Below are 17,314 nucleotides of genomic sequence, written 5' to 3'. Positions count from 1 at the left end.
TGGACATGATCGAGCAAGTTGGGTGTAGTTGAGTGTGTAGGCGCTGTGCGAGTATGCGGGGCATGGCCCAAGCACAAGTCGTGGCCATACTCGATACCCAAGCGAGTCGCAACCCGAGCAAGTCATTTATCCGGGCATATTTAATTAAGTCGTAAGTGTCACAAGCTTCTAGATGCATGTCACATGAAAAGGAATTTAAGCATGTATGTGTGTAGCATGTACTTGTAGTAAAGTTGCTAATAATATTTATGCATTATTGTAAATATGCTTAGAGATCATGAAGACATGTAAATGCATATCAAGTGTGATATATTGTAGGCATGCTTAGGAGTGGTGAAAGCATGGCATGACAATAGCTCTAATTGCAAGAGCGTAAGAGATAAGATATAGTGACTTATCTTATGCCGATTTGGAGTGAGTTGGGGTTGAAATTGGCATAGGTACCCAAATCACGTTGGAGTTGTCCAAGCATGACGTTCCATCGCTTTTTGGTGAGTGTACTGTAATAGATGACCAATGCTTCATTGATCGAAGAAATGTTCGGTATGCCTCCTTAACAAGATAAGTGATTTAGCATATGATTTTGTAATAGTGTTAAATGCTTGTAAAATGTATTTAATGGATAGCAATGGCAGTGAGTAGAAGACATGAAGTGCCATTGTCTTAAAGCATGGACGAGTACACAGGTGCTAGAAAGCTAGCACAGGTATCATGTTGATCATAAGTTGTGTAAAGAAAAAGCAATTTGTGATTCTTGTCAATTGTAAATGACAATAGATGTGGAGTCTAGTAGAAAGCTACTGATAATGATTGAAGCAGTGCTTTAAACCTATTTGAAATAAGCAATTAAGTATGAGATGCCAACATGTTCCACATACATATTTAGATAACATGTATCAAATGCTTGCTATATTATATGACGCACACCTAAGCTAGCAATAACATGTAGAAAAGTTAGCATGTGATGATGTGATAACGACACATGCCAGTGCTTCAAAGTTTCAGGTAAAATAGAGTATACATGTGTGTGGTTATAAGGGTGCACCAAGTTATTTGCTAACAAATATATGCATGCATGATAATAATTAAATATATCAAGGCATATATAAGTGTACTACACGTGCGCACAGAAGACAAGGGTATGCAAGATATTGAATTGTAGCCATGTCTCTGGTGAGGTCTGCTTTGATCATGGGCAAGCGGTAGGCACGTGTCGTGCAAATAAAAGAAGATTTAGAGGACTTATCTTGTTGGCCCCTCTGCTGTAAGTGGCCTGGAATTGATGGAGAAACCAGGCGTTCGAAGCAAGAGCTGAAAGTGTTGGCCATCGGTGGAGGCTAGCGGGCGGAGGATGCAAAAGCTAGCTGAAGCAAACCAGGTGGAAGCTAGCGGTGCCGCCTGTGGAAGCTAGCGGTGAAGCTCGGAAGCTGGAACCTGCTTTGCCGCAAATTTCAGCTAGCGGTTACCCTCGGAAACTGGAGATTGCTTTGCCGCTGATGGCAGCTAGCGGTGGCAAGTAGCTGGCAGAAGTCTCACCAGAGCTGGGCTGAGCGGAGACACTGGTTGGGTTGTGTGGGCTAGCTGCTGGTCGCTAGCGGAAGCTATGCGGGGCTGGCGGAGCGAAGTCGCTGGCTGGTTGGAAGTTGCGTTCAGCGAATAAACTGCTCAGCGGAGACCACCAGCGGAGGTCACCCAGCGGTGAAGTCCAACGGAGGATGCTTGGCGGAGGCGCCAGTGGGTTGTCCGACGGAGCGGAGCATAGTGCTTGGCGAAGTTGGCTAGCAGGTTGTCCGGCGGAGCGGAGCATGGTGCTCAGCGGAGTTGGCTAGCGGGTTGTCCGGCGGAGCGGAGCATGGTGCTCAGCAGAGTTGGCTTCGCTGATGATCGATTGAAAGAAGAAAGCAGGGTTCCCAAAGGAGACTTGTGGGTGTTAAGAGTAGCTTGGCACCCCATGTTTTTTTTTTTTTTTGGTTTGCCAACGTTGGCCTTGACCAGCCTTTAGTTGGCATTGACTTGGCTTTGACTGGCATTGACCGGAGTTGAACGCCCTTTAAGTTGGCGGGGGACCTCATCTTGACCTGGAATTTTGAAAGCAATGAGCCCAAGTTGAACTTGATGCAAAATTTTGCTTTTTGTTTTAACGCTAAGATGGGTTTGGCAAGTAGTTTTGGATTTTTGTGTCTATCGCCAAAGATGGGATACTTGATGTAACTAAAGGTAGCCACTGGGAGCTGATGATGATTTTGAAAACAGTGAGTGATAATCAAAGAAATTGGGTGCTCAGTGAGCGGACCAATTTTGATGACTCAGGGAAAGAGAGAATTTTGAGCTCGTTAAGCTGACTTAAAGCATGGTAAGTGACGGAGCCATTGTATCGGTTTGTCCTCCTTCAAGCACCAATGTTAACGTTAGAGATCCAAGGGGTCTCTAGTTAGCTTTAGAGAGAGAGAGAGAGAGAGAGAGAGAGAGAGAGAGAGAGAGAGAGAAATACACGAGAAGTATAGTGGTTCGTCTTCCGCCTTAACAGGAGACTACTTCCACTTGAAAGCTTAACTATGTGTGTTGGGCCTTGCAGCCCAAGAGGATTACAAGAGATGTAATGGGATGTCTTGAGTTGTGGGAGGAGGCATTCCTTTTATAGGTGAAGGAATGCTTCTCCTTTACATGGTTTTCGATGTGGGACAAGCAACCACCATTTCTAGTCTAAAAAGCCTAGTTGTGAGGGCATGTTGGCAAGGCCAGAAAGGTGGCTTCCTGGCGACATTTTGCCGTTTTCGGATACTATAGCGTAACTTGAACATAGGGCTACAAGATGTAAGTAGCGGTTGGATCCCATGAGGGTGTTGTTTATGCTTGGTGAGGTAGCAAACTATCCATGTATAGTGAGAGGTATCTACATCACCATCAACAAATACCCTCATACTCAAGTTCAGATTGAGCGCCAGAGACAGCACAAGCAAGTTTCTCATTGTGAAAATGCTTAGAAATTTAGCCATTTTAGTAAAACAAGGGAAGTACATGAAAGCAGAGTACTGAAAACAGAGTACTTGAAGTGAATGTGAGGAACTGACGAAACTTGAGGTGGGCTCTATAGCGAAACCCAGGAGATGATAACAAAAGGGTTTAAGTGCCAAATGGGTAAAGAGTGAACTTTAATGCTTACACAATCGGGTCTTATGGGTTCACATTGAACAAACTAGGTTAGTCATTCAACCATGACCAATTTTGAAACTGATTCTTGGGTCATGTAGAAGCAGTTTAATTCATAGTTTGGAAGGACACTCCAGATTCCTGGGGATTAATCTTGGGTCACCAAAAAAAAATTCGTTTTTCAAGTTGCAACTACGCCCTCGGTGATGCCTAGGGGCTCCCCCACTTAACCTGGTGTACATCCTTGCTCTTGCAACCATAAGTTCTAAGGCCCCTACAAAATCCAAGCAAAGCGTAACATACCTACAAAATCCAAGCAAAGCGTAACATACTTACATAAACCTATCGAGTAACCTGCCAAACCATGAAAACAATGACTTGGCCTTGCTGCTGTTCTATGAGCTGCTGAAGTGAAATGATACAGAAGATATTTTAACTGAGACAGCGGTAGCAAACACAAAGTGTAATAATGCCTTCAATTTCGCATCAGATAGTAGACTTCAGTTTTATTATCTATTTTTACCAGTATCTCTTAAGCATAAAACTTCTTTGCACAGTCAATGAACATATTTCTACTACAGGAAAATCAGTTGTACCAAGCCTTTCGATTTGTTTAAACCCTAAAATAAAATGCTTCCAGTTATGTTCCCTTCATTGGCCTTGGTGGGATACAGAGTTAAAGTGAACTTTTAGCCGGTACAAACTAAAACTAACATCAACTTCTAGGAAATTTGAATAGATTAGTTAATAGAATATTCAACTAAAATTCTATCACAGTAGTCGCTCTTGTGAACTGAAATAATTGCAATGGTTATAACAACAAAAGATCACTGGTATTGGTATGTGTAATCATGTGAGTGTTTTGACAGCTAAAACATTCTAATCCGATTAGGAAACGAGAGAGAAAAAAAAAACAGAAATCAACAAAATTAAAAGTAATATGTTGAATAACAATCACAAAAGGCAAACGCACCCTCAATTAAAAAGGACATGGCAATTAATCCTTATGCTGATTAAAGGATATCTTTCTACATCTTTTAATATCTACTCAATTCTAAGATACTATGTTTTACGTCTGAAGAGAAAAATAAATTTCTGTTTAAGTATGAGATATTTTGAGAGAGATTGATGAGAGAATTGTATCTTCATTATTGAGAATAGGAGCCCTATATGTAGGGATTACAAAGTACATGTTCTAATGTTACAAGGAAAACTAATCCGAGTAGGACTAGGAATTCTAGAACCTTCTTTCCTATTACAACCATGAAACTAATCCTAGTTTGATAAGGCACACTAAGTCGATTTTCCTTCAACACTCCCCCTTGTGCCGCTTAAACTTGGTGGTGCCGCTTCATCCGTTGCCTCGTTAAAAACCTTACTCGAGTGCAAAACCCTGTAAGACAAAAACACACTCAAGGAGGAGAAAAAGAGTACAACACGTCCTTCACTCTTCGAGATCGAACATGTAGACATCATAACTCCCCCTGATGTCGATATCTCCCCCTGATTGCTACAATCATTGGAGTTTGGATAACTTTCTCAATCCGATGCTCTTCACATGTTTCTCGAAGGTGGATTTAGGTAACGACTTAGTGAATAAGTCCACTACATTATCCTCTGATCAAATTTGATTCACTTCAATCTTATAGAAGTGATTGTTGTTGCTGATTATAAAAGAACTTAGGCGATATATGCTTGGTGTTGTCGCCCTTGATGAAACCTAACTTCATTTGCTCAATACAAGCTACATTATCCTCATAAATGCATGTAGGTTCATCTGTGGTAGACTTCAAATCACAACTTCCTTGAATATGTCTAATTACAAACCTTAGCCATATACATTCACATACGGCTTCATGTAGAGCAATAATCTCTTCAAGATTTGAGGAAGTAGCAACAAAGGTCTGTTTTGTAGACCTCCAAGATATCGCAGTGCTTGCCATGGTAAAGACATAACCTGTTTGGGAGAGACCTTTGTAAGGATCAGAGAGGTACCCTGCATCAGTAAAACCTATCAAAATATCATTGTCGTTTTGATGGAGTGGAGGAGGGTGAGGCCAGCCACCCTTGGTGGTGGCGGCGGCAATGTTGCCTGCCATGGCGTTTTGGACGATGGCTCTTGAGCCAATTTGGTTCGATCTCATCCTTCCGTCATTCCTTTTCTCTGTGTAGGGATAGAATAGGCCCATATCAATCATACCTCTTAGGTATCGAAAGATTGTCTTTATACCAATCCAATGGCGGTGTGTTGGCGCAGAGCTATGTCGAGCTAACAAGTTCACTGCGAAGGAGATGCTTGGTCTTGTGCATTGAGCTAAGTACAATAATGCGCCTATTGCACTTAAATAAGGCACTTTGGCCTCTAATGATTCTTCGTCCTCATCCTTTAGATGAAACGGATCTTTTCCAGGCTCAACACTACGACCAATCATGGGAGTACTCATAGGCTTTGTTTTATCTTCATTAAAGCACCTTAGAATTTCTGAGTATATGCGGACTGATGGATCAAAATTCCATCACTAAGGTGCTCGAGTTCTAAACCGAGACAAACCCGTGTTTTCCCAAGATCTTTCATCTCAAATTCAGATTTCAAATATTTAACAGTTTCCTTTAGCTTATCTAGAGTTCCAATTGGGTTCATGTCATCGACATAAAATGCTACGATTGCAAATTTGGAACTTGTACTTTTAATGAACAAGCATGGGCATATTTCATTATTAATATATCTCTTCCCAATCAAGTAGTCACTTAGACGGTTATACCACATCTGTCCGGATTGTTTTAATCCATATAGTGAGCGTTTTAATCTTATTGAAAGCGTGCTCCGTGGTTTAGAGCCACTTGACTTGGGTAATTGAAGTCTATCTGGGACATTCATATATATCTCTGAATCTAGATCCCCATAGAGATATGCTGTAACCACATCCATAAGCTGCATGTCAAGTTTTTTGGAAACTACCAAACTGACAAGGTAGCAGAACGTTATAACGTCCATTACGGGAGAATACGTCTCCTCGTAGTCGATTCCAGGGAGTTGTGAGAAACCTTGCGCCATGAGGCGGGCTTTATATCTAACCACCTCATTTTTCTCATTAAGCTTTCTAACAAAGACCCATTTATGGCCAACAGGTTTTAAATTTGGGGGTGTCTGCGTTATAGGCCCAAATACCTGTCTCGTTGCTTGTGAATCCAATTCAGCCTGGATCGCATCTTTCCATTTAGGCCAATCCGCTCTTCGTTGACATTCTTCGACAGAGCGAGGTTTGATATCATCATATTCTATGATTCCTTTTGCAACATGATATGCAAATGCATCATCAATAGCCATAGTATTTATATCCATCATCTCATGTACACTAGTGTAATTCATGGAGATCTCTCTACTCTCTGGAATTGGTTCTGCCATTGGAGCATCCCCCAATGATGTCTCTGGGACATAACCATAATCCAGAATATCCTATTATTTACATCGATGATTAATGGATTATTTTGTGCCAAACTCGCTTTCTTTCTTGGGCGAGAATCCATCAGGCCTATAGGCCTCCCGCACTTCCTAGCAGGAGCCATGGGCCTAGCCACAATGTCACCATCACTGTGAGAGGGGACGTTGGCGCCATGATCAGTTGCCCTTGAGATGGCGTCATGTCCTCTAATTTTAGGGACATCAATCCTTGCAGGCACGTTTGTAGCAGGTATATGTGATCTCGTCACTTTAGCGATATTAGAAAATGCATCAGGCATCGATTCTGCTACGTTCTGAAGATTGAAAATTCTCCGCACTTCAATTTCGGACTGTGCGGTTCGGGGATCAAGATGAGACAGAGTGGGGACAGACCACGACAATTCCTATCGTTCCTGTTGAACATTTATGTTCTTATCTCCCCCTAACGACGGGAAGACTGTCTCAATAAAGTGACAATCCGCAAATGTAGCGGTAAAGAGATCGCCTGTCAAGGGTTCTAAGTAGCGGACAATCGTTGGAGAATCATATCCAACATAAATGCCTAATCGTCTTTGAGGACCCATTTTGGTGCGCTGTGGTGGCGCAGTTGGCACATAAACTGCACACCCAAATATGCGTAAATGTGAGACATCAGGCTCATACCCAGTCACCATCTGGGACTCAGAAAAGGGTTGAGTGGAAGTAGGCCTCAGACGAATAAGCACAACTGCATGCAATATTGCATAGCCCCAAGCAGAAATTATGAAATTGGTGCGCATTACCAATGCTTTAGCGACCATTTGTAGTCATTTAATGGCGGCTTCTGCGAGACCATTTTGGGTGTGAACATGAGGAATAGTGTAACGACCTAAGCTGCACCTCACCAGCCTAAGCTCATTACAGTGCCTAGCAGTTCTCTAGGATATAGATTGAGCATTCGGTTTAAGTTTAGAGACTCGCGGCACTGTAACGAGCTTAGGCTAGTGAGGTGCAGCTTGGGTCGTTACAAATAGGGTGTTCAACTTCAATCCCAATGGACATGCAATAATCATCAAAAGTTTTTGATGTAAACTCCCCAGCATTGTCTAATCTTATAGACTTAATAGAATGATCAGGGAGGTGAGCCCTTAACTTAATAATTTCGGCTAGGAGTTTAGCAAAAGCAGCGTTCCTTGTGGACAATAGCATGACATGTGACCAGCGTGTCAATGCATCAACCAACACCATAAAATATCTAAATGGTCTGCATGGTGGTTGAATAGGTCCGCAAATATCACCTTGGATTCTCTGCAAGAATGGTATATTTTCTTTAGTGTCCTTTGCATAGGATGGTCTCGATCCTAGTTTTGCTAAAGTGCAGGCTTTGCAGAACATATGATGGGCTTGAGAAACAACCAATGAGGATTTTGGTTGAGCCATGAAGTCACAATTGACTTTAGAAGTAGAAGGAGGAGTCAAACAATGGTCCATGGCGTCAAAGCCATGTTGTTGCTGTAGGGGGTAGACGGTGCCGGCCCTAAGTGGCCGCTCTTGCACAGTCTTGGCACCGTGAGGCGCAGGTGCATCTTCTCAAATCAATTTTTGGTTTTTACTTCTCTTCGTTCTGAAGAATGGATGTCCGTGTGAAGTCTTTAATATACGGAACATCATATCACGACCTGGGTGTCCCAAACGGTCATGCCAAAGCTTATATGTGTCGGAATCCCATAAATCATCTCTCATAATATGATTGGATTCAATTATTCAAATAGTGGTTGCATACAACCCACTAGAACGACACATAAGTTTCTCTAAGACTCTTTTATGTCCGTAGTCATTAGAGGTGATGCAAAGGAACTCTTGTCCATTCTCACAATGTGTTTCCACATGAAAACCATTGGCTCTTATATCTTTGAAGCTCAAAAGGATTCTTTCAGCCCTAGGAGCATAGAGAGCTTCAGTGACATTAATGATTGTGCCATGTGGCAACAAGAATTGAGCTGGTCCTCGACCATGAATTAATTTAGATGACCCTACCATCGTAGTCATTGAAGATCGAGTAGGCGTCATCTAAAGAAATAACTGCCTATTTCAAAGTATGGTGTGCGTAGTAGCACTATCCACTAGGCATTCTAGCTCTCCAGGAAACATACTTGAATGAATAAAGTTCAAATCAAAATCGACACTTTATTTCAATGAAAGCCAATGATTACGTCAAAGTTTCTAAATTTAATCCAAAAAGGATAATCAAGCTTAGACAAGTAGTAGTTACTCAATCCGTTTGATAATTCCAATTTGGTTGTGACCAGGTAAGGTAAGGCGAGATTTTAGTGGAGCGTTGCTCACTTTTAAAACCGTTCTCTCAGTTCAAACCTTTCCTAGATATCACAATTACTCTTGAGTACGCCTAGTGAGAAAGAGTTATAACCACTGTCTTTGTTGATAGTTTCCAAATTTTTTGGATTTGGATTGAAACCAATGACGTTTATATGGTCAAATTTTTATGCTTACGAACGCTCTTAGTCCGTAGCCTACGAACGCACTTAGTTCGTATGTAGCGTGAATCTCCACGATTCCGCTTTTATCCAATCGAACCCATGTTACAAAAAGGTGGGATGTAGAAGAAGGGTTTTGTAAGTCCCCGAAGAAAAGTAAATTTAAATTTCAAAAACGGGAACAACTTGTGAAAACTTACTCATGAATTTCGGAACTTGAAATTCTCAATACATGCGCGTGTTGATGCAGGTGTGTAGGATTGCAGGCATGCTATCGATCCTGGGTCGGGTTTGCAAACTATCTTTCAATCCCTACTGTGTGGCCGATACAAGTCTGGCCGAGGTAAGCCGAGGAGCTGGCCGACGGATGCGTGCCCAGGGGCATGTAGGCGCTGTCGGGGCAGGCAAGCAGATGAGGCTAGCATGGGCAAGGAGCTGCTGCAGTGATGCTTGAAGGTGGCAGCGACGGTTTTCAAGGATTTTTGTTGAAATTCTGAGCAGATTTGCCTCTTGAACAGTTTTCACTTCGATTGGTGTATAGGTCTCAAAATAACTCCGATAAGCCTGAAATTCGGAGGTCAGATAGAAGAGACAGAGATGAACAACTTTGATGAAGGAAGTATTTTGATCTGAGGTCCCTATCAAGAAGTTTCGGGGATTTCAAGAAGGCTGATCTGCACAGTAACTAGCGTCTTGCTGTGCTGCAGGGGCAGTAGGCGGCACACAGGTGCATAAGGGCTGCAAGGGGAAGCAGGTGGTTGGGCTAGCGCGCGCTAGGTGTAGCGGTGATGAAGAAAATTTTCTAATTTTTTTGTTTTTGTTTTGTGATTAGAGCTCGTTCTGATAACGTGTTTAAGTATGAGATATTTTGAGAGAGATTGATGAGAGAATTGTATCTTCATTATTGAGAATAGGAGTCCTATATATAGGGATTACAAAGTACATGTTCTAATGTTACAAAGAAAACTAATCCGAGTAGGACTAGGAATTCTAGAACCTTCTCTCCTATTACAACCATGAAACTAATCCTAGTTTGATAAGGCACACTAAGTCGATTTTCCTTCAACAATTTCAACATTTCAAAATGGACTCATACCGTAGTCAATTTACACGTACATCAATATAGTGGCCAACTCCTAGTTGCTAGTAATCTCACATTAACCAAGACATCAAATTATGTAGAATATTATGTAAATATTTACTTTCCTTGTACATATAGGTTTTGTCTCTCTGTATAATGGTAGGAGATCGTTTCCTATTAGGATTACTCTTGTATCACTTTATGAACCCTATTCTTGGGGGTGAATATTATTGAAGCATTCCAAACGTATTGAATTATTATTTTCTACTTGGTATCAAAGCCAGGTTCAATTCTTTGAACCTGCACCGTACTCTTTTGAAACCCGAATCCCGTAGAGCATCACAAACCATTGAAGTCAAGTTACTCCCAAATCCCGAAATCTCGAAGTCCGAAACAATCCCTGGAAATCAGATTATTGCCGCATACCTTTGTTTGATTAAAGTACTAGCCCACTTGTCTACTAGCTGCTGCATTGTTTAATTAACAATCACAAGTCTTGTTTGCAATATTGTTTAATTAAAGCCGACAAGACCTGCTGCAAGTACAAGACTTTGCATTCTTCTGGGCATTCTGCACGTTGACTGTGAAAGTCCAGAGTGGACTATTGAAACCGAATCTGCAGGCCTTTGCTTTCTTCTCATTAAGTCTAGCCGACGGACCCACGTGCAATACTTGTTTTTTGCTCAATGGAAAACGACCCCGCAACCATTGCACTCCACAATATGCCCTCAGGCTTCTCAACTCCTCCATCACGCCGCCCTCCGGGTCAAATACAAAGTGTCCACACTGTGAAAATTTGGTTTATAGTAAGCAACGATGTTATGAAGTAATTGACTACACTGATTGGTGGGATTTCACCAAGAAACCGCGAAAGGATCTTGAAAAAGCTACTAATTAATCCCTTAAACACTGATTATCTGAAGTGCCTCTCTGCATAATAACATGGTTAAAAAATAACTCATCCTGTCATAAAGAAGATGGGACTGATTCAAAAATATGTTCTAATTTTTTTGGAATATTGAGTAATCAATAACAGTTCAGTAGATGATGAAGAAACAATCAAAACAAAACAAAAAGTAAAACAAAAGAACATTCAAATGGATGAGGAGAATCAATATGAAGAATAACAAACCAACACCAGTTGTGTGCAAAGAGCAATTATTAGTGAAAAATGAAGAGCATATCCTACCGTAGTTATTTCTATGCGGGACTTGTTCCCCATACTTCAATAAGGCAGTCTGTTGTATATAAGCATTTAAAAACTTAAAAGGAAAGTTATTTTGTGATCTCGGATAAAAAAGATTGCAAAACCAAACAGCTACATACGGATCCAAATTTAGTTTCCTTCCCTCTTAGATTTAAGTATTTGCTCAAGCTTCCGCAAAAACAAACTCAAAAGCATTTTGAATGAACTAATTTCTTTTTTGAATAATCACAATCACCATTAACTGTTCCTCCCTTTCAGTCTTTAAATCAGCAAAAACAAAACAAGACAAAAAAAACCTTGGTTCCCAGGTTGTGTTAAAGGACAAATACAACAAATCAGTAAACAGAGGTCACAGCAACCCCAGATAACCAGACCATAAGCAATTAGTCAAAACAAATAGAATTATAGTTTTCATTTGTTATTAGGTGATTCTTTCAAAAGAATCTAATAGATGGAGTTCATTCTAATCATTAAAGAATCAATGTTCCTCATCTTGCCTACTGATTCTGAAATATTTAAATCAATACCTGTCTGATTTTCTCTCATGCTTGACCATCAAAATGAACATTCTAGACTGACCAAACAAAACCAATACTTCCCCCGGTTGTTGAAACTAGAGACCATAGATTGTAGAGATAAAACAATAACATAATGCTAGGCTGGCTCCATACACCCATTCAAGAAATATAGCATGACTACATATCTTAGTACCACCAATTCTTGTTGTGACTTGTGACCAGCATTAATTATCAATGTTGGACAGGACTCTGTGTCTAGAGCCTGCCATTTATTTGTTGGATAGAAATATTACTTCAGCTAGTCGCACTGTTGTGTTTTCTGTATAGGGTGTTGGGACGGCATGTTTCTACAATATTGGACAGAGTTTCATCAGTAGCATACACTAGAAATAGCATCCCGCGCGTTGCCGCGAGACTTGAAATTTAGCAGAAACAGAGGTGCAATGAGAAATAAGAGGAATCTCATAAGTATATGAACCTACAAAGTATAGCAACTAAAGCCATAAGTAGAGAAACATAAAATTTCATAGCAAAATATAAGAAAACTTGTTATTGTTTCTTTCTATGCATAAAATTGTGAAGTACAAATCGAACTGAAAAACACAAATCTAAGTGATTGTCAACCATTAACCACCACGATAGTCTTCAACTTCCAAAAAGAATTTTCCTTAGACGATTTCATTTCCTACAGTTGACATGCGAAAGTAGATAACTAACAACACCATTAACATGATTGAAGAGAAGTATTGTAATGCAAATTATTGGCAGGTTAATTTTCTTATGTAAACCTCAACTTTTAATGTATCCAACAAAGTACAATGTATTATTTGTAGGCCTGACAATGGGATTGAAAAAAAGCAACCCAAGAACTCAAAAAAGTAAATATCAAGATTGAAAAATGCAGGATTATAACCAGATCGAAACTATAAGTATAAGGCTCCAACTGCAGTATAAGATAAGTTTACTGACGATTTAATAAAGCTAGAGCTCTATGATATTATTAAATGAAATAACCCAGATAGAATGAAAGGTACAGCCAACTAAACCAAAAATATTATGAGGAGAAAAAAAAAAAAAAAAACTGAACTCACCCCAAGAAGTAAACATGGATGCGAATGTTCCCTCTCATAAAATGGTAAGATTTATATCCTTTTTATATGTATAGCAACACATTAAGTATTCCACTTTTCTACCTTTTTAGTAGATTACGTGTTAGATTCACTTCACATAGACTATACTACTTCAATACAGAAGTGTTCAAAGATTTACTTCAGATGTTAGTAGTCCTATTACAAAATATTTCCTGGTCTCTCTTCTTTTCTAAATCATGACATTTACACCTCCACAGAATTGATCACACCTTTAAATCTTCATTTTCTCTAGTTAATAAGACATCTAATGAATCATACCATATATGTGCCATTCCAACCAGTTTAATCATTACATATGAAATCCACTTTTAGTGATCCACTAACCTAAAGGCGCAAATTCATCTGCAATGAAATATTGCACACACAAACATAGGGAAGAACATCTATGATTTCCTTCAATTATTAAGATAACATCATAACATGCGTAGCTGAGAGGTTGGAATAATTCCCCTTGATGTGGTGGGTATCAAAGAATAAAAACAAAAGTAGTTTAAAGCGAAACCAAAATTCATAGAGTTGTTTACTATCACATTTCCCACACTCCCATTTTCTCAAATTAATAGCTCTTATACAACCACCTGATCAAACATCAATCAATCCGATCAAACATTCAAACTTCAACAAAGAAATGAACATTTTAGTCAAATCAAAACCAGTATGATAATCAGTTTTGATGAACACAAACAAAAACCCAGAAACAGTAAATGTAAATGGTGCAAGAGAGGCGGGCTAACCGATCAAATTGAACAACTGAAGATTCCAAAGGCCAAGTTGTTGAAAGGACAAAAACAACTAAACTGATAGCCTATGAACGCCATCGTCTTCTTCTCCTGTTCTTTTCTCTTAACTTTGCCTCCTCTCTGTCTCTCTGAGTGTCCGGGGTACAACTAAATAGCTTGTCACCCAAAACCAAAGATGAGAAAACACCCAGAATCCTCTCAACTAATTACCTTGCGGATGATGAACCCAAGTTTTTAGAGTTGGTGATGAAAGCTGAGAAGAGATTTGATACAAACCACCAATTACAAACCTGCAAATCCGAATCCAATACATATACCACATCAGAATAAGAGAACAATTCAAAATTGAAACAACATAATCAAGGTTCAAAAGAGAAACAAAAAAAAAGAACCCAACAATTGGGAATTTGGGACTGTAATCAAAACCCAAATCCCTTTCCCACTTCTTTCCTTGTGTACCTCTCCGATCACTCTCGTGACAAAGAGCAACCGACCTCTTGCTGAGATGATGATCTCTCTTTATCTCTTCGTGCAAAGCAAAGAAACACACACACTCCCTCTCTCTCTCCATCGTTCATAATCTCTCTGGATTGTTCTGGCAGCAATTGAATGAGAAGATTGTAGAAGGATGGCAGACTGTAATTGAAGGAAAAGAGCAAGAGCAAAACCGCCATTTTACTGTTAAATGAACAGTTGAATGAATAGTGATAGGAACAGTGTTTCGGCTTTAGATGTATGTATAATATGGGAAACGATGGGAGGATACTAACTTACGAGAATGGCAAGACGAACCATGTAATTTCATGATTTCTCAAAAGCTAGTGACCCTCATTCGACAACTCATTTCATGTACCTTCTTCACCACTTGCATGCTTCACATGCATGTAGCAGATGATTGCAACCTCTTATCATTGCCCTGGCTTATCTTTCAAAATAGTTTGGTATATGGATTGAAACCTGTGGTAGCCCTCTTCTTGTCTGCTTTATATGTCATTTCTGTAGGAAGACAAACCCATGTGGTTTCTCACAAGCTAATAAAGCTGGTCGCACCGTTCATTCGAGCCGAAATGAAGTGACAGTTTTGCCCTTGCTAACTATCTCAATTACAAGTTTGCCATTATTATACACCCTTGTTATGCGATCGTTTTAGTTTAGTCTGAGGGTGACGTGCGTTCTAGAATAGAAGAGATTGGAGCAGTGGAAGGCGATAGAAGATATTATACTGTCAGAATCGAGAGAGCGGGAGAACAGGTTAGTCTGCGTTCTATGTTTATTCGTTTTGATTGGGGTTTTTGTTGCGGTTAGGTTTGGACTAATATGGGTTTTGATGTTTTAGGGGTGTTGTTTGTCCTCGACCTTGGGATTCGAGTGATTGATTGGAAGATGTTCAAGGTGAGGTTTTTATTTTGGGTGATTTCAGAACTTTGGCTTTCAATTGATATGAGTTTTGATTTTTTTGGTGTTTTCTTTGTGCTGGAATTAGGGCCGATTTTCGAAGCAACCGAACCGGCCTATTTTCTAACCGTCCCGAACCGATTTGGGTCGAAAACTCGGCCTGCAGGTTGAGTTTACCGTTTGGCTCCATTCGGCTCGGCTACGGTATGCCATACACCATACCGTCGGTATACCGTACCGACCGAATATAATGTATACATACAGAAAAATACGTATAAAATTGTGTAAGAGGCAGGGTTCGAACCCACATCCTCTTCCATAGAGACTCGGCTCCCAACCACCAGAGCACAAGCTGCTCTCAATATATATACTACAAATTTTATATTTATTTCTCACTTAGTTCTTATTCTCAAAATTAAAACAAAGACCAACAAACCCTAATAGTCTAATACCCTATAACTTACTCGACCCCAGCCTCATTTCTCACTTCTTCAGTTCTTCGTTTTGCTGGACCTAACCCCGCCTCCCTTCCCAAAATCATCGATCCCAGATTCCAGCCCCTAAAATCATAAAAACCATGGACAAATCTCTTGCAATAGGTCATATCCCAAATCCCCAACGTTATTTCTCAACAATTTCGACAGATTCACCTTTGTAGTTTGAAAATCCCCAAACCATCGAAACCCTAATTCTGGAAAAGTGTTGTTTCCTTCGCCGAAAGGTAATCTCTACCCCTATTCTATGTTGTTGTTCAATTTTTATTGTCAATTACTCGATTTTGATCAAAAGAAACTCGAAGATCAAGCTCACCATCCTCCAGTTCTACAAGGTCGATGACTCCGGCAAGGTGCAGAAGCTGAGGAAGGAGTGAAAGAGAAGGCAGAGGGGAGAGCATTTTTCTGGATTAAACCATGAATGTTTAGGTATGTTCTGTTGGGTCCTCATTCCTTAATCCCATAAGAAGATTTTGGCCTTCTTCTTGATTTTTAATTTGTTTTTCTTTATCTGAGAAGGTACTTTTGTTCATTAACAGACTTTTGATGTGGAAATTGTGGTTTCTAACATTACTTAATTTCTTTGCTAGGCAAGGACAAAGCTAGTTGGAGCTTACGTTGAAGCTTGGTTGTTGTTTTTTTTTGTTTGCTTTTTCATGTTTGTGTAGATGGCATCTTCTTCTAGCAGCTTGAGTACCCCCTCAATATATAGCAACCTCAATCACACCTCTACTTCATCTCCAGTTCAGCCTCCAAATCCCAACCCCAACCCAAACCCTGACCCTAAACTAAATATCATCCCTGAAGTAGAGTCACAGTCAGTCCCAACCATTCCTACTAACGAAGGGCAGGATAATACATTGGCTGTTAGGGCAGGTGGAAAACAAAAGAAAGCAACTAGGGTGGGGACAACGGGTAAAAATGCAAAGCCAGCGATAGGAAGAAGCAAAACCTGGGAGTGTTTCACTGGGCGAAACTGAGTGATGGGACTGACGATCCAGATGTTGCATAGTGCAATTTCTGCCAAGATGGCAGAAATTGTACCTGCCAGCAACACTACAAATGGGACTTCTTCAATGTGGTCTCACGCAAAGAAGTGCAAAACCTGCCCGCTTTACGAGCCACCACCAGAAACGAAGGGTCAAACCATTCTTAAATCAGATAATGTGAGTGGGGGGGGGGGGGGTTACTTACCATAAATTCAGCCAATCTAGATGTGATTTAAGATGTGTTAGGATGATCATCATGGATGAACTTTCTTTCATGCATGTTGAAGGGGATGGGTTTAAAGAGTTTGTTCATGAGTTACAGCCTCAGTGGAAAAGAATGGATAGAAAAGAGGTTGTGAGAGGAGTGTGGGAGTTGTATCAAATGGAGAAAGCCAAGCTAATGAGTGAGATTGCTGCTCACTCAACAAGAGTGAGCATAACTACTGATACTTGGACGAGTATTCAGAACATAAACTACATGGTCGTCACTGCCCACTTTCTGGACAGTGACTGGAACCTTCACAAAAGAATAATAAACTTTTGTTCAATCATTAGCCATAAAGGGGAGGATATAGGGAGGGTTTTAGAGCAGTGTCTTCGAGAATGGGGTATTAACAATGTCTTTACAATAACAGTGGACAATGCATCTGCAAATGATACCGCTATTTAGTAC

General features: G+C 40.3%; 1 long non-coding RNA gene across 1 annotated transcript; it reads right to left on the bottom strand.

Annotated features, from left to right (window-relative positions):
- Positions 1 to 10,338: 10,338 nt before the first annotated feature.
- LOC121052983 lies at positions 10,339 to 14,445 on the bottom strand. Its single transcript, XR_005810456.1, has 3 exons — positions 14,223 to 14,445; positions 13,758 to 14,053; positions 10,339 to 10,933 (listed from the first exon to the last, which is right to left on the bottom strand). It is a non-coding gene; the product is annotated as an uncharacterized LOC121052983 (long non-coding RNA).
- Between the last annotated feature and the right edge of the window lie 2,869 nt (positions 14,446 to 17,314).

Source organism: Rosa chinensis, chromosome 4 (genome assembly GCF_002994745.2).
Source record: "Rosa chinensis cultivar Old Blush chromosome 4, RchiOBHm-V2, whole genome shotgun sequence".
Taxonomy (NCBI): Eukaryota; Viridiplantae; Streptophyta; class Magnoliopsida; order Rosales; family Rosaceae; genus Rosa; species Rosa chinensis.
The sequence above is the reverse complement of the archived record's forward strand: the minus strand, read 5'-3'. Positions and strand labels throughout refer to the sequence as shown.